At 27.7% G+C, this 8179-nt stretch overlaps 1 long non-coding RNA gene across 1 annotated transcript; it reads right to left on the reverse strand.

Annotated features, from left to right (window-relative positions):
- Window positions 1-7193: 7193 nt before the first annotated feature.
- Window positions 7194-7937, reverse strand: LOC136087202 (uncharacterized). The gene is made up of 2 exons (XR_010641619.1): window positions 7835-7937; window positions 7194-7352 (listed from the first exon to the last, which is right to left on the reverse strand). It is a non-coding gene; the product is annotated as an uncharacterized LOC136087202 (long non-coding RNA).
- Window positions 7938-8179: the final 242 nt, after the last annotated feature.

Below are 8179 nucleotides of genomic sequence, written 5' to 3' on the forward strand. Positions count from 1 at the left end.
TATGACCGGAGCAGGCAGAAGACAAAAGTCTTATCATCTAGCCCCGTTGTATCGTTTACACTATCATAAATCTATCATAAATTTTTACAATATCAATAAAATAATATAAATACGTTTAAATAAACATTTTACATTTTTTTATACATAAAAAAAAGAAATATTTATACATTCATAAAAATATATATGTGTAAAAAAAAAAAAAAGAAATATATACAAATTTAAATAAATAAGCAAAAAAAATATATGTTTTACTTTTAAGCAAACGAAAGAAAAGTTAAGAATTGAAAAAGAAGATATTAAAAATAAAATAGAATTTGAGATATGTCATAATCAAGTAACTGTTTTTTTAAAATAACTTTGAAAGTTTGAAGTGAAATTAAAGTTTTACTTTCAATTGGAAGGAATGAGTTCCACAAATGTGGCCCTCGGTATGCTATTGAGAAATTAGACTGTTTTAATAAGGTTTTTGGTACCTGATAGTTATGCAATGAATGCTTTGTTTGATATTTATGATTTATAATAACAAAAAGGTCGTCAAAAAAATTTGGCAGCATACGATTTTTAAATCTAAACATGAATAAAATAATACTGTAGATATTTAATTGATAAACATTATGCACTCCAAGCTTTTTAAGCAGTGGATTGGCACTGGTGTATTTATTAGCATTTAATATAAGGCGGCTAGCTTGTTTTTGTTTATTTAAGATACGCTTTAATTTTGATGGATAATTGCTGGCCCACGCAATATTACAATAACTCATTATCATCAATGCTAAGAAAATGTAAATCTTTTTTCAAAAATACAACATACTTGGGTGTTTCTGAAAAAATAGTGAAGTCCTTCAATAAAGTTAGATTTATTCTAGATCTTCCAAGTTTAACTCTGTTTGGAAGATGATTACAAATTATGTTATGAGGGATATGATCCCAGGTTGACATTAAAGGCGTGGTGTGGGGCTACTAACAGCCCTTCATTTTATATTAAAGTTAAAATTTAAATTTAAATACTATGCTAATGAAAAGTGTGGGCTGAAATAGTTCAAACATGTTTTATTTTTTTCATGTTTTATGTCACTACTTTTCAATCCTGTCCGGACTGCTACTCTTGCTGCTTTCAGAGGATAAACTACTTTCACTTCATACCAAAAAAACTTCTTGATTGTATTCTGAAAATAATTTAAAAACTGCCCCTAAAATAGAATCAAATACATCTTCGTCAAAAATACAGGTCTTTTCTCTTAAATCCTCTTTTTTCATTCCAAAGTATGCTATATCAATAACTTTTGCAATGCCCGTCATTGAAAATCCAGATTAGATAATAGGACCGCGATGAGTATTCTTATTTTTAACAAGTGCGGAGCGAACTTATAATAAATGTTTTTATATCATCTGTTTACATTTAAAAATAAGTAGATAGTCGGTAAGACACGAACTGCGAATTGCAAACCGGTAAAAAGCGAACTTTTTTGCAAACCATAGTCCTATTGGTTGTTAATAATGTAAAAAAATTTATTTGCCGTTTGCCTTTAAATTGTATATTTTGATGTGTACTTTATAGACTTCAAACATAAATTAGATTTAATTTAAAAGTAACACAACCTAATTTAAATAGCCTCGCATTTTATCGGTTCGCGGTTCGCATTTTACCTACTACCAAATAAGTACTATTTGCAATTCTACAGGTTTCAAAACAGTTTTTGGTAATTCTGTATTTTATATGTTTTCTTAACCCACAGTAATTACAACAACATGAGCATAATTTTTTACAGACCACACAGCAATCACGGATTGGGTCAATCTTATGTTCCTTAGTAGAAAAATCTTACATTCGCATTAATCTGCGACATATTTTTGTATTCCGACAATATGCTTTTACAGCAGAGCTGTGAAAGCATATTTGAGAGACAAGGGACCTTGGGTAGACAAAAAGATTTGCATTACTCTGTAGGCCATCTCTAACAACCTGCTCAGATTCTTGATAAAAGTCTTCAATGCTAGAAGGTGGTCCATAATGGATTACATTATGAAGACCTTTGCACTCTAACCCCTTTCAAAATGCAATAGTTACAAACAAAATTGAACATTACCACCTTCAACTGCAAACTGGGATTAAATGTTGTTTTTAACAACATTATCTGTTTTGGAATGAAATTGATCATATGGTCTAATAAGATAGCTTTTATATTTTTCTCCTCGTTCTTTGTGACAGATAAAAAGATTTTACATCAGTCATAGTTGTAGAAAAGTAAAAGTTCTCTTAACTGCATTCAAAAGAATACAATGGGGTAAAAAAATTTCTCTGGGTTTCTCGAGTCAATATGTTTTAGGCTATATTTAATATTTCTTCATTTTGATGTAGAGGATATAATAACCAAACTATGCATACAAAGATTATCAAAAACAAAGTCATCAGCTGCAATTGCAACAAGTTTCTGATTAAATGCAGAGACTTTGACATTGACTGATAAGCTGTTACAATGACTTTAGGGGAAAATAATGTTGTATTATATACTGTTTTTTATATAAATTGTAATTTATATAAAAAACAGTATATATTTTTAAAAATAAGCAACACTCCACAATTCAAAAAAAAAATTACTTCAGGTATGTCTAAATTTAATATCAGAATAATATAATATTTCATAATAAATGCAAAGTGCATTTAGCCTTTATAATGAAATATATATTTATGTTCTTTAAATTTTTACATATAACCGCAAAGTTTGCATTTAAATCCAACTTGTAAAACTTAACAATAACATATACTGTGTTTTATTGACAATATCATAATAAAAGCTAAATGTATATTATTTAACATTATAAATTTTTCAATATATAAATAATTATTTCGCATTCATTAGAAAATATTTTAGATTAAAATATTTTTTAACGAATGCGAAAAGAATTAATCATATATTTTGGAATATTGGTTTCAAATTTTTGTATTTGTTTAATACAGAAATTTGAAATTAAAATTCCAAACGTCATAAACAATATTTCAGAAAAAATGTATTATTTCTCAAAGTTATCCAGCAAAATTATCCAGCAAAAACTAGCCTTTTTTAGAGGAGTGTAAAACTTTATTTATTAACTAAAATAATGTATAAAAGCGATAACCATTATATTTGTCTGATCATGTTCTATATTTTTTCTTCTTTAATTATGCTTCATAAAAGCTACTTGGATTACCTTTTTAGTAAGAATGTTTTCTTGATGTTTCATTAAACTTAAAAGCGGAAAAACAACTAAATTTTATCATTGCACATCTTAAGAACATAGTCATGTCGAATACTGTCAGGTGCTTGATATCGAACACTGTCAGGTGTCACGTCTCTTAATAAGTTTAAAGTAAAGTTATTAAAGGGTAAACATTGGAAAACAATAGAATTTTCCACTGTCTGTTGGTTGGCAAACAAAAAAATCTACGCCATTGTTAAGAGCTATTAAAACTTCTTTTTGGCCACCCTTCAAAAATTTAATACAAAATAAGTCACAAGTTATTTTGAAAGCATAGGGTAGGGTAGGGCAATTCAAGCTTTTTTAGCAATTTTTCATAACGAGCAAAAATTATATATTGCAAATTTATTATTTTTATTTGAAGAAACTTAAAAAGATCTTAACATTATGAGTAGACATCATTTTTAGTATAATCAAAAAAAGTTTGTTCATAACTTTTAAAGTAGTCGAAGGAGCTGATTTATGTTGTGTTCAATAGACCCATATTACTCCGTAATATGGGTCTATTGAATCATAGAATTGATTAGTCTTAAACGGAAAAAATTCCATCTGAACTAGTTGCAGAAACAAACATAAAACAATGCTTGATTTTGTTCAACAAGCTGAAACGAAATAGTTTCTTACATTGTCGCAGACACAATATCTATTAGAGCTATCACTAGGAATCAGTTCATTTGCGATGCAATCAAAAAAAAGGATATCAACTTTCAAAAAATGAGATCGAGGTAATGAAGATATTACAAATAAAAAGAGATCCTACAAATATTCCATCCAGAGACACTTTGCTTTTTGCTAAAAATTAAGCAAAAAGAAGGTTTCGTCTTTTCGAGGAGACGAAGAAATTTCTGATTTTGGTGATTCTGAATGTCACCATGCTAGTCCAGCTAACTATCTTTTTAAAAAGAATAGGATTTAGACGTTAAACTAGTTTTTACAGTTTTGACAAATTTTTGCACAAAGATTCGATTCTCAGAAAATTTTCTTATTTGACTCGTATTTATTAAATTTTACTATAATAAAAATAATAGTGGAGATCAGACTGCTTTGTTGTATACTCCATGAAAAACAAAATACAAATGTTATTCTAAAATATAAATCAGAAAACAACTGAAATTTTTGAAATTTTTTGAGAAACTCTTATCATATATGGTATACATTTTGTAATTATAAACAATAATCAGAAGAAGAAAATAGAATACGATAAGAGATCGTTCCAAAATTACATCAGGCAAAAAAACAAATTTTCAGACCCCCACCTGTGTTGCAAAATGTCGCAAAATACCAAAACTCTATCTCCTCCTCCCTTCCGTTGTCCTTTACCATCTTGGTGTAATTTTATTAATTTTTTTTTATCTTATTTTTTCTATTCTCTTTCAACTTTTTTTTTTCAAGTGAAGGTTGGACAAGATGTTCTAGGGTTACGAATTCCCATAAATAATTCTTTTATTATAATATAGATAGAGTTAAAATAGACTATACAATCAAAAATGTTTAAAGTATTTATATATTCAAACAAATAATTGGTTTTAATCAAATTGTCATTTAATAAGTTACTAAAAGTTATAAAAAAAAACTTATTTTATTTTTAATATTTGGGTGATTATTTTTTTTTTTTTTTTTTTCAATTTTTATTTTAGGTGCCCCAAGAAGCCCTAACGGTCTCGTCACAGAGCACCGCGGAAGTGCATTTAACCAGGAAGTTCACGCCTCCTTCCTTACCGTGACGCGAAAATTTGTCCAGAGCTCGTATCGAACCTGGATCTCCTGCTTATAAAGCAAGCGCTCTAACCACTGCGCCACCGCCGCACAAAAAAGATAAGATAAAATAAAGAAAAGTTTGTCTAAGAGGAAAATTATTCTACAATATTCTAAAGGAGAAAAGTTATAAAATTAGTTTATTAAAACAAGTTTATTTTCAACTAGCTGACGAGGATTCAGGTAAGGCGAAATGCTCTTTTATATGTGGGATAAAACGCCCAGTGAATATTTAATTTTAAATCTTTTAATTAAGTTTATTTCTTGCAAAACAATTTATAATTGAATAAATAAACTGAGTAATAAATATTCGTTTACCAGCTAACTTTTAGGTACAGACTATGTTCTATTATTATATATTCCCGTTATTTTACATAGACTACAAATAACTGACTAAAATAATGTTTCATAAGTTCCATACCTATGTTATAGTTATGTTTTATTTTATCTTATATAGAAGTTACTCTTACTCATGTATTCCATCGTCTTACATCTTAGAATCTTACATATTAAAAAGCATATACTCATGTATAAGATGTTTTGAAAAATGTAAGATGTAAGATGTAAAATGTATCCTTTCTGTCCCAGTGGGCAACACGACGTCCGTGGAACGCCCTAAAGACATCCGTTTTGGACCAGTGGACGTCCCAACTGGACGAAGCGGAGACGTCCAAAGGACGTGCCAAATTAAACGCTTTGCGTCAGTCCGAAAGAAACGAAATAAAGACGTCACTAGGACGTCACCAATTTCTCCGTTTTACGGATATCTTTATTTTAGGTTTTTTTTATAAAATAGGGATGTTAAAATCCGCTGTTTATGACTATATATAGTCAATTTGTTATTCAATATAATTAATTTTATATAGAAATATTTAATATATTAGAATATATATAAGAAATATATATATATATAAAATATTTAATATATTTTTAATATAGTTAATTTGTTATTTACACCTTGAGGTGTAAATAATAAATTAACTATGTTGTTAATTTGTAATATTCTTCAGTAAGTACAATTCTCTCTCGGGTCAGAGAACAATGTTTATTCATAAAAAAAACAACAATTGTTAACTAATAATTTTAAAATCTAAATCGCCAAAATAAATTCTGCTAAAACAGGCATAAAACAAAATAAGAAAACCCAGTAGGCACAGCGACGTGACAAAAACGTGATTTTCACGTTATTTTGGCACGTGACAATTAGGTGACTTTTTGGTCCCCATGAAATGACCAATTCACGTGATTTATGGAGGTGTTTTTCACGTTACTTTTGGCACGTGATATTTAGGTGACTTTTTGGTCCCCATGAACTGTCCAAAAGACGTGCTTTTTACGTTAATTTTGGCACGTAATATTTAAGCAATAATTATGCTTTATAATTACCAAGTGTGTGGATTCGTGTAGAGAAAAAAAACTCATCGTCGAGGAAATATTTAATACGTATTAAATTACATGATTTTATTAGTCAGTATATAAGATCTTGACATAAACATTTTGAATTTGTAATAAAAGCTGCACTTTTGTTAAAATATCCTCCTTATATCCAAAAAGTAACAAGTACAAAGTCGTAGATCTGCAACTTACGAAGAGCACGCTTCAATTCACAAAGAACACACTTCAAACTTAGTCTAACGAATCAGTCGATATATTCTCCCATAAAAGCACACTTTAAACATAATCTAACGAATCAGTCGATATTTTCTCCTATAAGAGCACACATCAAACTTATCTAATGAATCAGATTTAGCTGAAAAGAAACGAATGAAATCTTAATTAATAATATAATTATTTAATAATTATCTTAAATCACAAACTTTTAAAACAAATCTTACTTGGTGAGTTACCAACTATTTTGGTAACAAGACTTTCTAGTGCTGTTATTTGTTTTCTTTTATATAAATCAATTAAAATAATTTTTAGAAAACATTACTACGTACAGTGTAAAAAAATAAAAAAAAGTCATTTGCCTTCTAATTTTATACTCTGATTGCTAAAAAATAAGGATTTAATAAAAAAAGATAAACAAAAAAGTCGACAGATGATTAAAAAAATAGAATTACAAAATAAAAAATACAAGTTTAGAAAAATATTATTTATCTATATATATCTATATCTAATATATATAGATATAGATATATCTATATCTATATATAATGTTAATAACTGATGGGCGTGATTAGAAAAAGACCTGTACTCACCTTATGTGATAACATCTGTGTATTATGTGATAACATGATAATTTGTTTTCTTTGTTTTCCATCTTCTTATATTTGCATCTGTTTCTGCATTAACATGTTCATACATTAATTCACTAGATGCAAAGGTGACAGCCCACGAAGTTGCTTTAAATGAGTAATCTACAAAGTTTTGAACAGCATTAAATGTCATTTTAGAATGCACACAAAAAAATTAAAACAATTTATAAAAATGTAATAGTTACCACATAACCATACAACATTATAGTGGTGATTTTATATCATGATTTTCCTTACCCATGGTGAGATTTTCACCTTGAGGCTCCTTTTGCTGTGGAAACATTCACCAAGGCTAAGGAGCTTCATTTAAAAATGAAATTTCTCAAACTTTAAAAGTTAAAAGGTTATTGGGTCTTACTATAGAATGATATTCCTAAGCAATAACATAACAATATTTTTTACCATTTTATATACCATTGGGTCTTTCTAGTCAATAATATTTTATGCTGAACTTATCATTTGTCATGTAGCTTAATAAATTTAATATTAAATAAGTTATAATAACTTATTTATTATTAAATTAATTACATCGACAAATTTGACAGTCTAAAATAATATACAATAGGGTAGAAAAAAGAGTATACCTTGTAGTAGGGTTTGATCTTTTGCGTGTTGCAATATGAGAATTATCTGCCATAACGTTACACAATTTTGAACTAAGCTTTGTAATGTATTTATTAAACCTAAATTAATAAAACTTAGATATAAGATAATATATGTTTAGATAAAATATTGTATATGTGAGATTTTATTTTTTGTCAAAAATGCATTGTGTCGTTATAAGATATCTTACGCCCTGACTTTTTTTATTAATTATTATAAAACTACAACGCAAAATAATTATATTTTTATAAAAGTAAAATAAAAAGTAATTACAATAATAAATATATAAACTTCATATTTCATATAATCATTATATTTAAAAAATC

Source organism: Hydra vulgaris, chromosome 11, assembly GCF_038396675.1.
Source record: "Hydra vulgaris chromosome 11, alternate assembly HydraT2T_AEP".
Lineage (NCBI taxonomy): Eukaryota > Metazoa > Cnidaria > Hydrozoa > Anthoathecata > Hydridae > Hydra > Hydra vulgaris.